The 14554-nt window shown below is 49.2% G+C and overlaps 1 long non-coding RNA gene across 1 annotated transcript; it reads right to left on the bottom strand.

The window, feature by feature from the left end:
• Positions 1-7703: 7703 nt before the first annotated feature.
• Positions 7704-9733, bottom strand: LOC123147297 (uncharacterized). The gene is made up of 2 exons (XR_006473156.1): positions 8791-9733; positions 7704-8071 (listed from the first exon to the last, which is right to left on the bottom strand). It is a non-coding gene; the product is annotated as an uncharacterized lncRNA (long non-coding RNA).
• Between the last annotated feature and the right edge of the window lie 4821 nt (positions 9734-14554).

Genomic DNA, 14554 nt, shown 5'->3' with positions numbered 1-14554 from the left:
CGTCTACCCGAAGCTCGGTCTTCATCGAGGAGTCGGCGGTGGCGTACTTATCCTCTATGTCCAGAAGTTCGTCGAGGGTAGCCGGCTCGTCGCAGAGGAGCTTGTGCTTGAGGAGGGTGCCTTTTCGGCATCCGGCTGTGAAGTATTCTATGGCTTGCACCTCGTGCACCCCTTCGCAGGAGTTGCGGAGCTCGGCCCAACGCGTGAGGTAATCGCGAGTGGACTCGGCGGGGCCTTGTACGCACAAGGAGAGCTGTCTGGGCTTGGGAGCCCGCTTGTAGGTGCTGGTGAAGTTGCGGATGAAGGCTTCTGTGAAATCTAGCTAGCTGTTGATGCTACGCGGCTTGAGGCTGTTGAGCCAGGTCCGCGCCGTGCCTTGCAGCATGAGGGGCACATACTTCACGGCAACGCGCCGGTTGCCGTTGGCTATGCTAACCGCCGTGGAGTAGTCGATCAACCAATCTTCCGGCTTTACGGAGCCGTTGTACTTGGGCGTGTCTCTTGGGAGCGAGAACCCTTTGGGAAAGGGCTCGTCGCAGATGCGGGGGCCGAAACAAGGCGGGCCGACATCGTCTTCTTCTTCCAACACCAGGGATCGCGCCAGGCGGTCGATCCGATGGCAGGCGTCGCTCTCGCCGATTCCTTCACGGCGGCCTAGCCGGCCGCTGACAGTCGGGTGCGCCACTGGCGGCGAGGCGGGATATCTCTCTCCACGGGGCAGAGGCGGAGGCGGGTCACCTCATCATTCCATGGCTCGGGGATGACCGTCCGCATCTCGCTCGATGGAGATCCGGGTCCGGATGCGGCTGGTAGCCGGCTCCTTCTCGCGTCGCGCGCGGGTATTGCTCGTAGTCGGCGTCCGGGACGTCGCGCCGTGATCTCGGCGCGGGGGAGGGATTCCCGCGCGGGCCTCTGCTTCGTGCCGCTGCGCGGCTGCGTCGATTAGTTGCTGGATGCGCCGGGTCATGTGGGGGAGGTCTTCGGCCTCCAAGCCGTCCAACTCGTCTACGGCCACCTGGGCGGCATGCAAGTTCTCGAACGGCGTGGCATAGACCGGGCGGTCGACTCCCAGCGTGTCGGCGATGACGGCGCCGCGTCGCTTGACAAGGCCGGCCCGGCTTGGCCCGCCCCGGACCGGCGTGCCGAAGGCGGCGCGGTCAGCCTCACGCTGGTAGGCCTCAGTGAGGCGTCTTACGGAGGCCAGCCTCCGGCCCTCTGCGAGGAGGGCGAGGCGGCGTGCTTCCAGTGCTTCGTCGTCGGCATCAGCCGGGAGGGGAGCGGACAAGTCGTGGGCCGCCGCGCGCGAGGCGTCGTGGGCGCTCTCGTCGGTCAGGCCGCCGTGGCCGACAACCATCACTTCGGCGGTGACAGCATCGCAGCCGTCAGTTCGAGGAAGCGTGTTGTTGTAGATCACGACGTTGGTGGGGAAGGTGTCGTAGGAGGCCGTGTCAGAGTCTCCAGGCATCGGGTCGGTGGAGCCAACCGACTCTAGGTCTGCAGCGGGCTCGCTGGAGACATGGAGCTGGCCGAGAAGGTTGGCGAGGTGGTCGGTGCCCGCATCGGAGGCGAGCTCGTCGGAGATGAGAGTTTTGTCGAGGAGATCGGCAAGGCCGCCTGCCGCGCAGATGCTGGTGACGCCTTGCAGCGCGTCGTGGCAAGCGTCATCGAGCGTGCCGGGCTGGCTACGCTCGCGGGGGAGGAATAAGGTTCCTGTCCAGGACAGGTCTCCGGACGACGGTGCACCTGGCCCCATGGTGGGCGCCAAATGTCGGGTGGTAGGTGCGACATATGCCAACGGGTGGCTTATCATTGTGGGAGCCAGTAAGACATCGCCGGTGCCTGGAAACGGGATAAGGCAAAGACATGCACGCCGGCGGATCTTACCCAGCTTCGGGGCTCTCCGTGGAGATAACACCCCTACTGCTGCTCTGCGGGGTCTCCGCATGTTCACTAGATGAATCAAGTGGCTACACAACGCTCCTTGAGCTATTTTTTGGGGGGGAAGGAGGAAGAAGGGCACGGCTAGCCTGCTTCTTCTCCTTGATTTTTGTGTCTACTATTAGCTAAGGGTCCAACCCTTTGCATGGGTGCTCCAGGGGGTTTATATAGGCCTACCCCCGGGGGTACAATGGTAATCCGGCTGGGCACGGGGCCCAGCCGTCTGTGACTACGCTCGCCGGCTTCTGCGCCGGCTGCTGGGGCCTGCCGACTAGTGGGTCCTGCCGGCTGCCGGCCCCTTGGTCGACAGGCAGGCCCCACTATCCAGGGCCTGGTCGGCGGCTGGTTACTGTGGCTTCATCTTGTTGACGTGAGCTCCATCGTGGCAAGCGCGGCTACAGTACCGCCGCCTGGCAGGCGATCGTTGTAGCCTTACCACGTCTTGTCTCCTTAATGGGGCGTCCTCTTCGAGGAAGGCAGCAAGCCGGCTGCGGGGAGCCGGCTCTGTCTTGGGCCGACTAGTTGGAGGCGTGGCCGCCTTCGGGCGTCTCTCTGCTCAAAGGGGCCCACTGTCTGTGGGCCACGCTGGCGGCCCGTCGTGGGTGATGCCGGGGTCAACATGGCAACAGTGGTGCGCCGGACGGGTCGCCTAGCCCGTACGGCGCACCATGCCAAGCGTGCTCCGGGATTCGGGGGTGGCAGGCTTTACTGTAGCCACGCCCCGTCGCACCGCCGTTAGGTGGGTGCAAACTTTGTGGGTACGGTCTTGACCGCTTTATGGGGAGCCGGCTTCTTGGAGTCGGCCTTCTCATGGCCGGCTTCTTGGAGTCGGCCTTCTCATGAGGGCTAAAGTCGGACCGCCTTCCGAAAGCCGGCCTGGGTGGCAGCCAGCAAGGGGAAGGCGGCCCCTATGTTTTGAATTCTTGAGAGCTGGGCAGGCTCGTAATTTCTTCAGGAGGGCCAGGGGAAGCCGGCTAGGCTACCCATGGCTATTTACTCCGACAAGGACCAGTGCGACTGAGCCGCCGTGACGAAAACTAGTCGGATGGTCCTTGCGATCAAAAGTGATCGGGCAAGATGACCATGGATTGAATTTTGGGGCGACTGGCTCTATCGCATAGATGTCCCTGAGTGCGCGTTTGTGCTCCTTGGGGATATGAGTGACGTATATCATGTTCACTATTTTGACTTGGGGGCGGGGGGGGATTTCGTGTGTCCCCCTGTGTTCGGTTGATGGCGCTCCTTGTCATCATCTTCACTTGGTGACCCTTCTCCTTGTCCTCGGTATTTAACTTACCGGCCTGTTTAAAGACCCAACAACTTCTGTTGGTATGATTGGCGGGTTTATCGGGGGTGCCGTGGATCTGACATGGTCGATCGAGGATTCGCTCCAAGCTAGATGAGCCCGAATTGTTTCTTTTAAATGGCTTCTTCCGCTGGACGAGCTTGGAGTCGCTGAATCCGGCGTTAACCACCATGTCATTGGTATTTTCACCGTTGTTCCGACGCTTGTGCATGTTGCATCTGGGCTTGCCGTTGCTATTTCTGGCTTCAGAAGTTCAAGGTTCGCTTGCATTGTTGCTGCTACGGGCTAGCCAACTATCTTTGCCAGCGCAAAAGCGGGTCATAAGTGTCGTCAGGGCTGCCATGGACTCCATCTTTTCTTGGCCAAGGTGCTGGGCGAGCCATTCGTCGCGAATTCTGTGCTTAAGGGCCGCTAGGGCTTCGGCATCCGGACAGTCGATGATCTGGTTCTTTTTAATGAGGAAACTAGTCTAGAATGTCCTGGCCGACTCTCCGGAGGTCAAACGTATGTACCCTGGAAGTTGTCGCAGAAGGCGTCTTCTAGGTCCTCCCAACTGCCAATGGAGTTTTCTTGCAGGCTGTTTAACCAGTGTCGAGCTGGTCCCTTGAGTTTTAGCGGGAGGTATTTGATGGCATGAAGATCATCATCGCGGGCCATATGAATATGGAGGAGAAAGTCCTCAATGCATACTTCGGGATCCGTTGTTCCATCATATGATTCGATATTCACGGGTTTAAACCCTTCTGGGAATTCATGTTCCATTACTTCGTCAATGAAGCAGAGGGGGGGTGTGGCACCTCTATAGCGGGCCACGTCGCGTCGTAGCTCGGATGGAGTCCGTCTGCGGTTTTCTCCCCGGGCGTGGTTATGACTGTCGTGCCCGGCTAGATAGTCGTCCTTGCACGTCGGAGCATGCCCCCGCGATCCGTAGATCGATCTGGTCTGGCCCGCTTTGTTTTCCAAATCCTGTCGTAGGTCGTGAGTATATTTCCGAGCTATTGTGTCTCTACCTTTATGACGAGGTAGTACGGGCTAGTATTCGGCTTGAGCTACCGTTTTGTCACGGCCACGTGGTGGTCGGTCGACTGCGTTATGCGTCGATGGTACGGGCACCAGCGCCTCGTTGTCGAATTGCGGTAGCAGCTTATGCTTTGGGTAACTCTTGGTTGGGCGCTTGAGGCCGTATTCCTCAACTGCCAAGACGTTAGTCCACCAGTCGTTGAGCAGATCTTGGTTAGCTTGAAGCTGATGCTACTTCTTTTTCAGGCTCCCTTGCAGTGGCTATTAGCTAGTGCCTAAAGCATTCCTGCTCAAGGGGTTCCTCAGGCACGATAAAGACTTCGTCGCCGAGGCTCACCTTCTCCTCAGAGAGTGGAAGATAATTACTATCCTTCGAGTCTTTGTTTATAGCCTGTTCCTCAGGGCTAATTTGCCCATCTTCCCGATCGTCCTGTTCAGAGGTTGGCTTGACGGGGTCTTCTTGGTCTTTGGCGTTGTCCAGAGTGTTGTTCTCTCCGGTGCCAGTATTGTTGTCTTTTCCACGGTGTGATTTAGAGCGCCGCCGCTGACGTCGGCGCTTTGGTTTATCTCTGGAGGTGTATCCTCAACTGGATTTTTCTTGTTATCATCGTTACCCTCCTTGGGTGTATCCACCATGTACATGTCATACGAAGCGGTGGTCGTCCAGCATCCGATAAACGGCAGGTTTTGGGCCTGCTCTTCTCCGGCATCGTCGTCCATACCGTTGATGTCTTTGAAGCCTTAATCAAGCATGTCAGTTAAGTCCTCGATAATGGCTATGAAGTGGGTGGTGGGTGGGACGTAAAATTCCCCGCTCTCAGCCCCTAGTCCGGGCTGGGCGTAGTTCGGACGTTGCCCCTTTGTAATGACGAGGGATCACATTAAGTCAAGAGCCTTTCTTAAAGGTGAGGTTTGGTCAGGCAGAAAGGAGTTCATGGAGTACGGCAAGGAGGAGACTCCTTGGCCGAGCTCACACGATGCTGACTCCGAGGGATAGGGGTCAGTGTTCGGAGAAGAGTTTGGCTTCGTAATGATTGCCGTTGGCACTGCTTCCTCCGACAATCTCATACTAGGCTTAATAGCCGCAAACAGTTCGGCGGGCTCAGGAATACCATCGTCGGGCCTGGAGATGCGCTCTGGATTTAAGGCCAGAGTGGAGGTTGGGGTCGCGAACCCTTGGAAGATCAAGTCTCCTCGGGTATCAATGACATAATCCAGATTGCCAAAACTAATCTGGTGACCTGGGGCATAGTTGTCGATCTTCTCTAGATGGCCAATTGAGTTGGCCCGTAGTGCGAAGCCGCCGAACACGAAGATCTGGCCTGGGAGAAAGAGCTCCCTTAGGGCAGTATTGTTTTAGATGATTGATGGGGCATCAAACCTACTAGCGAGGACATGGCGGAACTCTCAATGAAAGCACCAATGTTGGTGTCAAAACCGGCAGATCTCGTGTAGGGGGTCCTGAACTGTGCGTCTAAGGATTGATGGTAATAGGAGACAAGGGACACGATGTTTTACCCAGGTTCAGGCCCTCTTGATGGAGGTAATACCCTATGTCCTGCTTGATTGACTTTGATGAGTATAGGGGTTACAAGAGTTGATCTACCACGAGATCGTAATGGCTAAACCCTAACGTCTAGCCTCTATGATTATGATTGCCTCTACGGAGTAAACCCTCCGGTTTATATAGATACCGGAGGGGTCTAGGGTGTACAGAGTTGGTCCACAAAGAAAGGAATATTCATATCCGCACGCAAAGCTTGCCTTCCACCTCCAATGAGAGTCTCATCCGGACACGGGAGGAAGTCTTCTGTCTTGTATCTCCATGGCCCATTAGTCCGACCCACGTCACATAGCCCGGACGCCCGAGGACCCCTTAATCCAAGACTCCCTTAGTCATGGATGTTATTGCTCCATGGACCGAACCCTTCCCGGCCTACCTTAATAGGCAGGAGCTTCCGGATGATCAAAACGAGGCCCTTCGCATTGTTCGGTGCTCTAAAGCCTACAGAGTTCACGAGGGTGAACTGTACAAGAAAAGCACTATAGGAGTCCTGCAAAGGTGCATCTCCAAAGAGGAGGGGCGACAACTCTTGGCTGAAATACATGCTGGTCTGGGCAGCCATCAGGTCACGGCTCGGGCCCTTGTAAGCAAAGCCTTATGAACATGTTTTTTCTAGCCAACAACCTGAGAAGATGCACAAGCCCTTATCCAATGTTGTGTGGGATGTCAGCTTTTCACCAATCAAAGTCACATGCCTCCCACTGCCTTAAGAACAATCGCCATCACTTGGCCCTTTGCGGTCTGTGGGCTCGATATGGTCAGACCCCTTAAAGGGGGAGCCACAAAAAGAAATATTTACTAGTTATGGTGGATAAATTCACTAAGTGGATCGAGGCCAAACCAGTCAAAATAGCTGAAGCAGGGCTAGTGATTGACTTTATATCCAGCATGGTACACCACTATGGTGTCCCGCATAGCATCATCACTGATAATGGCTCCAATTTTACGGCCGATGAGGTGAAAAAACGGTGTGCTAACTTGGGCATTAAACTCGACTATGCATCCATCTACCACCCTCAAACTATCGGTCAGGTTAAACGGGTCAATGCCCTGATAATGAGCGCCATTAAATCCAAACTGGTGCGCTCCCTACGGGAGTTAGATAAGCACTGGGTTGAGGAAATTGCTTCCATGCTCTGGGGGCTGCGGACTACGCCTAATCGAATGACCGAATACACACCCTTATTCATGCACTACAAGAAATATGTCAACTTGTGACCCTCACTATTGGCCGCTGAAAGGTCATAGTTTTTCATTTGCGACCTTTTTGTGACCAAAAACAGAAGTTCAAAAGCTGGCAGTCGTAAACAGAAATTAGTGACCTTCTTTGTGATATGTAAAAGGTCATTGGTTCCACGACCAAATTTTTGGTCACTGGCAACCTCCCCAGGCCACGTAGGCATCCAGCGTGGCAAGTTGATGTGGCACAAGAATCAGCCCGGTCCGATTCGGTGTTTTACATTGGCCGAGCCGAATAATTCGGCCTTTTTATATATTTTTCTGTCAATTTTTGATCGACTTCATGGGCCAGGCCCAACAGTTCAGCCTTGTTAGTTTTTGAGATTCATGCAATTTTTTTGGCCCTCGGGCTTTTTGCAGTCCATTTCTTTTTTTGTAAGACTTTTCATTTCATTTTTGAAATTGTTCGATGCTTGTTGGTATGCAGCCTGTTTCAGCCCAATTATTTGTCCAGTTTGGCCCAAGCAGAGTCAAGGGATGCAACTTGTGAATAGCATTTGATGCATCATTATCGATTTCAAAAGAGCAAGCATGATATTACATCCAAATGAGTAGGTAGCTCTCCAAATGAGTTCTGTTGCATCAATGAGTTCGAACAAGACTCTAAGGCTCATACTATTCATGATCTCATGGACAGCCAACACATGCACTGCTCATGCATGAATGCATTTTAAATTTGTAATTGTAGCAGAATCTGGAGCGAAGTGCATAGTAAGAGTGGTGCTCTGCTGCTACATAAAAGAAAGGAAAGAATGCTACTAAAGCAACAACATAAATGGGCAAAAACAACCGCGGCTGGGCACGGATGCGCTGCTTGAGTATGCGGCGCTGGCGAACAGGTGGAGGTCCTTCTTGGGCGGTAGCGCGCAGCCGATGCCTAACTGGTTCGACGTCTTCTCAAACAGTGAGTTCGCCACCTTGTCCTGCAACTAGACACCAACCCAACACAGTCAGATCACACGCGCCGCGACCGGGAGATGTCAGCACTAGAGTCACCATGTTGCCTGTAATTCGATCAAGAGAAATACAATCAGTATCGGGATCAGAGGTTCAAAACAAGAATAGTGAAGGCATTTATTCTACATAAACAAGGAGATGATGCAAACTCTAATGAAGCAGGCATAGAGTAACAACAACTCCATTACACTTAAGCTGCTGCTACCTGCATACACTAAATGGAACCAGAAGTATGTCGACTACTAGACGGCCATGCATGATGCCTAGGAAAAAAGAATGCACAAAACATTGACAGCCACTAATTAACCACAAGTGAGTTATCTCAGAGGTGCTACTCAAGCACTTGGAACCGGTATAGCAAGATAGATTACAAAAAAATAATTCAACATAAACCATTGCAAGCATGACGAGGTATTTAATCTTTTCACCTGCATTGCAATTTTCAGGATATGGAACCAACCACTAAGCAAAGCTTAGGCGGAGCATTCTCTAGGACCACCTAATTCAATAATAATCATATCATGGACAAGAACAATCTATACCACTTTGGATGTTGTTTTCCGCTATATATCTCCAACAATAACACTAGTATCAAACTTAAAAAAGAAATGCTTGACTAGAACAATCTATACCACTGTGGCCATTTAGCTTTAACTCTCAACTCTGAACTCTGAAGATAAGTGTTCATAGTCTGAACTCTGAAGATATATTCAGCTATGCAACACAATACTGAATTTACTGGTTCCACTACTAAATCGAAATTTACCTATCCTGGGTTTGGAGTGGATCCCCTTCTCTTCGCGCGGCTCCAAGGTCCAATCATGGGCCGCCGAGCAGGCTCGCCGCCGTCGCGACGTACTGACCCAAACTCGCCAGCACCGACGCTCACCACCGGTCGCCGCGCGGCACGGACCCCTCCTTGGTCAAGGCCGCCATGATTTGCGCGAGGTAGCCTTCGCGCCGGAATCGGGCAGCGGCGTCCTGGGGTCACCGCGTAGCCCCAACCGCTGCTTCTGACACTGGAGTCCCGCAGAGCCATCCTGTCGAGTCCGTGTCTTGGTTCGCGCGATGGAGCCTCGTCGCCGGAAGCGCGCGTTGGTCCTCCTGCCGTAGCAATGCGGCCGCTCACTGAAACCTCACGCGGTCGCTGCGCAGCTGCGTGCTTCCCCGCTGCCGTCCCCCACCGCACGGAGCGGCAGGGCCAGCTCGTCCGTCACCAGTAGCGCCGCCACGGCCTTGGACGCCATGGACCCGGACCAGATTGAATCGCCTGCAACCCTGCGAGCGAGAAGGGGATGCGATGGCGTCAGGTGGATCTGATGGAAAAATGAATGGATGGATGGATCTGATGAGGGGAATAGGAGGAGGAGGAGGATGAATCAGGGAGGCGACGAGGTGGATGGCGGGGTGATGTGGGGTGGCGAGGGGAGAAGGGGATCGGGGAGGCGGCGGCGCGTGCGTCCTCGGGAAGGAAGGGGATCGAGGGAGAGGCAGATGAGTCGTGGGAATGGGGCGGGGGATTTTCCTTCTCGTGTGTGAGAGAGAGATGGATCTCGCTGCGCGCGCCAGATCTCACCGGATATGGTCTTCGATTACCGCCGGAGGTGGCGGCGGCAAGGGAGGAGTGGAGCGCTAGGGTTCCCGAGAGAGAGAGAGAGGAGGGAAAGAGGGGTTAGGTGGGGTACGTGCGCGAGAGAGAGAGAGTGGGGTTTGCTGTGGTGGGTTGGATGGACAGATGGATGGATGGACGGACGGATGTTTGCCATGTCATCGATCCATGCCACAATGGATTCCACCAATCAAAATTAAGCTTATGTAATTTTGTTTTTCCCTTTTGTTTCTCTTATGGTTATTTACCCTCTTACTTAGGGCAAACATTCAACATATTAACCAATAATAGTTTGTTAAAATGAATGAATATTGTGCACATGTGTGTATCTTGGGATGACAAATGGTGTTGATCTGGGGAGTTTTCATTTTCACTGCAAAAAAGCCATTTTCTATTTTTCAAGTGCCCGACATGGTTTTACTTTGAAGAACCTACCAAATCTTTTGTTTCAAATGATCACATATTGTGCACAAGGGTGAATTTTGGAATGGCAAACAATGTTGCCTCAGAAAATTTTCATTTCCTTTTGACAAAAAAACCATTTTTCATTTTTTGAATGGCCAAAATGAGTTTTTCTGTGAAGGACCTACCATATATTTGTTGCAAAATTGGACCGCACCATTTTTATAAAATAATAGGCCATATTTAATGCACAATTGACCAAATGGTTGGGTGTCAAAAGTTTTGGTCCACCTCTCATGAAAAAGACAAATTTCTACAGATTCAGCTAGAAGCGGGTCAGATTTGAACTGCAGTTGCCTCATAGTTTGTTCTATATTTTTTTTTCCAAAAATCATTTTTAGGTACAAAAGTATCTATTTAATCATAGAAACACCAAAAGTTTTCCAAGATTCAACCACTAGCTAGGAACGGTCAAGCCCGCCGTTTTGACCGCATTTTGAAACGGGCATAAAAAATTCAAAAAAATCAAAAAAAAATGAAAAACCTTCGCATGGTGTCATTATATGTGGCCTAGTTACCAGTAAAAATAATAAACTAGTAATATGATTATTATTTTAAAAAAGTGTTCTCAGAAATGAGCTATCATGTGTGGAGATCAATGGCTTTCAAGCCAAATGATCAATCTTATGGCCACATTCATGGTATAGTTTGTTCAAATGATCTCATATTGTGCACAAGGGTGCATATTGGAATTGCAAACAATGTTTCCTAAGGAATTTTTCATTTTGTTTGGACGAAAAAATTATTTTCCATTTTCTGAGTGCCCAAAATGAGTTTTTTTTGTGAAGGACCTACCAAATAAGTGTTGCAAAATTGGACCAAATCAATTTTCTAAAATACTAGGCGATATTTAATGCATAATTGACTAAATGGTTGGGTGTCAGAAGCTTTTATCCACCTCTCGTGAAAAAGACAAATTTCTGGCAAATTAGTTGGAAGCGGGTCAAATTTGAACTGCAGCTGCCTCATAGTTTGCTATTTATTTTTCCCAAAAAAAAATTAGGTACAAAAGTATCTATTTAATAAGAGAAACATCACAAGTTTTCCAAGATTTAATCACTAGCTAGGAACGGTCAAGCCCGCCGTTTTGACCGCATTTTGAAATGGGCATAACAAATTCAAAAAAAAATCAAAAAAAATGGAAAACCTTCGCATTGTGTCATTATATGTGACCAAGTTACCAAGAAAAATAATAAAGTTGTAATATGGAAATTATTTTAAAAAAGTGTTCTCAGAAATGAGCTATCATGCATGAAGATTCATGGCTTTCAAGCCAAATGATCAATCTTATGGCCACATTCATGGCATAGTTCGTTCAAATGATATCATATTGTGCACAAGGGTGCATATTGGAATGGAAACAATGTTGCCTAAGGAATTTTTTATTTTCTTTGGATGAAAAAAACCATTTTCCATTTTTCGAGTGCCCAAAATGAGGTTTTTTTGTGAAGGACCTCCCACATAATTGTTGCAAAATTGGACCAAATCAATTTTATAAAATACTAGGACATATTTAATGCACAATTGACCAAATGGTTGGGTGTAAAAAGTTTTGATCCACCTCTCGTGAAAAAGACAAATTTCCGCCGATTCAGTTGGAAGCGGGTCAAATTTGAACTGCAGCTGCCTCATAGTTTGCTATTTATTTTTTTCAAAAATCATTTCTAGGTACATAAGTATCTATTTAATCAGAGAAACACCAAAAAAATTCCAAGATTCAACCACTAGCTAGGAACGGTCATTCCCGCCGTTTTGACCGCATTTTGAAACGGGCATAAAAAATTCAAAAAAATTCAAAAAATTGGGAAACCTTCGCATTGTGTCATTATATGTGGCCCAGTTCCCAGGAAAAATAACAAACTTGTAATACGGCAATTATTTTAAAAAAGTGTTCTCAGAAATGAGCTATCATCTCTCAAGATTCATGGCTTTCAAGCCAAATGATCAATCTTATGGCCACATTCATGGCATAGTATGTTCAAATGATCTCATATTGTGCACAAGGGTGCATATTGGAATGGCAAACAATGTTGCCTAAGGAAGTTTTCATTTTCTTTGGACGAAAATTTTCCATTGTTCGAGTGCCCAAAATGAGTTTTTTTGTGAAGGACCTACCATATATTTGTTAGAAAATTGGACCAAATCAATTTTATAAAATACTAGGCCATGTTTAAAGCACAATTGACAAAATGGTTGGGTGCCAAAAGTTTTTATCCACCTCTGGTGAAAAAGACAATTTTTTGCTGATTCAGCAGGAAGCGAGACAAATTTGAACTGCAGCTGCCTCATAGTTTGCTCTTTATTTTTTCAAAAAATCATTTCTAGGTAGAAACGTATCTATTTAATCAGAAATACATGGTTTGGTGGCGATACGTTGAGGTTTGGATGGTGGCCCAGGGCCCCAACTCCAAAGCGCGCAGACTCGCATGCCCGCCGCGTGGTCGCCGCGTGACCGTGGTGTTGCCTCGCGTTCCGGGCGGCCTAGGCATGTCTAGTGGGTTGGGCACTCCCTTGATAGGTGTCAGGAAGAAGAAGGCAATAGAAGAATCTCACGAGGAGACTGAACCGAGCTCAAACATGAATTAGCACCCCAAGTGTTTGATTAGTGGTACGGGAAATGCACATGGCCAATGGGCCTAAGTTTTGGCCGAGGATGATCATCTAATAAGGACACTATCTTGAAAAATTTGCAGCTCAAATGTAGGAGCCTAGGTGTCACTTGCTTTGCAACGTACCGCACTGGATAGAAATATGAATGTTGAAGCCACACTCACATGTATTGTTAGATGGGGTTCAATTTTGTGGAGGGCTATGATTTGGGAATATAGAAGATGTGGAAAAAATTCAGCTCATTAGGATATGCCTAGCCAGTACTTCCTTCACAACAGTTTGAGCTGAACAAAAACTTTGGAAATTTGCCGAGGAAGATTTACCAGTCAAATGGAGTTGAATATTGTCATGAGGCAATGATTTGGATAGTAAAGAATGCCCAATTTTTTTGGGAATTTTGGGAATGAATATAGGTTGCTTCACAACCTAGGGAAAAAATTAACACACGGACATGAAACATAGGCAAAACTAATGAGGTGGCGCCTTGTCATAGCAATAAGTACCAATGCATCCACGTTCACAACCTCATGACCATTTATATTGGTCGTAATCAGGTAGAAATAAGGTCGTTGGTGCCTCTTGTCTGCTTTGTGACCATTTGGTGTAAGCAATTTCAGGGTTTGAGCCGTTCCAAGCGAAATGGCTGTAAATTTACGACCAATTCAACTAGGGTCACTAAGAGAAGGTCATAAGTTGACATATTTCTTGTAGTGATGGTGTACGGCGCATAAGCTATCTTGCCCTGCGACATTATTCATGACTCACCTTGAGTGCACATGTATGAAGAGCGAGAAGCCGAGCTCGATCGGTAGGACGACCTAGACGCCATTGAAGTGGAGTGTGATATTGCACAAGCCCGATCCGCATTTTACCAACAACAGGCCAGGAGATACCAAAGCAGAGAAGTGCGGGCCAAGACATATAACGTCGGCGAGCTCGTCTTGTGTCTCCCTGAGAAGAAGAAGGATAAGCTTAAACCAAAATGGGAAGGCCCCTTCATCATAGATGAAGTTCTCACAGGAGGAGCCTATCACCTTCGTAATGCATCGGATAATCGCCTTGAGCCGAATCCATGGAATGTTGCTCGACTCCGACAATTCTATGGATAGTTCGGTCAAACTCCTTTTTATTTTTTCTTTGACTTGGTTCCTTTTTCTCCTCTCCTTTTTATTTTTCCTTTTTATCCCAGGGTATGTTCGGAACTACCGAACGGTTAGAGGTAAGCATCTCACCAAAGGCTTGTCGCTTTTATGGTTTATGTCATTTGCTCTATACATCTTTTGCCATTAAATGCACCTCTATGACTTAAGTTTTTACCAAGCCGGGTTGCCTTGCTCCTGTGTTTATACCTTACATTCCCGATTGTTTGGCTAGGGTGTAAATGGAGCACCTCAGCGATTATTACAACCGGGTAATCCGGAAATGTACCTCAGATGGGTGAACCCGAAAGCTAGCATTCTTAAGAGAATAATTGGGCGGCAAGCACCGACATATTGTCTATGTTTATGTAATTCTTATAACAAATACGGGATAGGCTCCCCGTAATTCAGATCAAAGCCTAGGCATGCATAATTAAGCATGCCGACCCAAGGAAAGGAACCCTTAATGGAACTATTTTCCCTGGAAGTTGTTTCTTACGTTAAATAGTAATATAACATAACTCTCCGAACAAATTTTGTCTGTTTGAGCAATATGACCGGATTTCCTTGTTTCCGGACATAATGAATGTTTATTACATTCCAACCTGGTATCCAGAAACACTCCAACTTCTTGGTTCGGAGGTTGAAGCCAAAGGCCTACGATGACAAATTTTGACATGTTCGGTGGGAGATAAGTTCGATGGTAAAGT

Source organism: Triticum aestivum, chromosome 7A (genome assembly GCF_018294505.1).
Source record: "Triticum aestivum cultivar Chinese Spring chromosome 7A, IWGSC CS RefSeq v2.1, whole genome shotgun sequence".
NCBI classification, from domain to species: domain Eukaryota; kingdom Viridiplantae; phylum Streptophyta; class Magnoliopsida; order Poales; family Poaceae; genus Triticum; species Triticum aestivum.
This window is presented reverse-complemented; position numbering and strand designations above follow the sequence as displayed.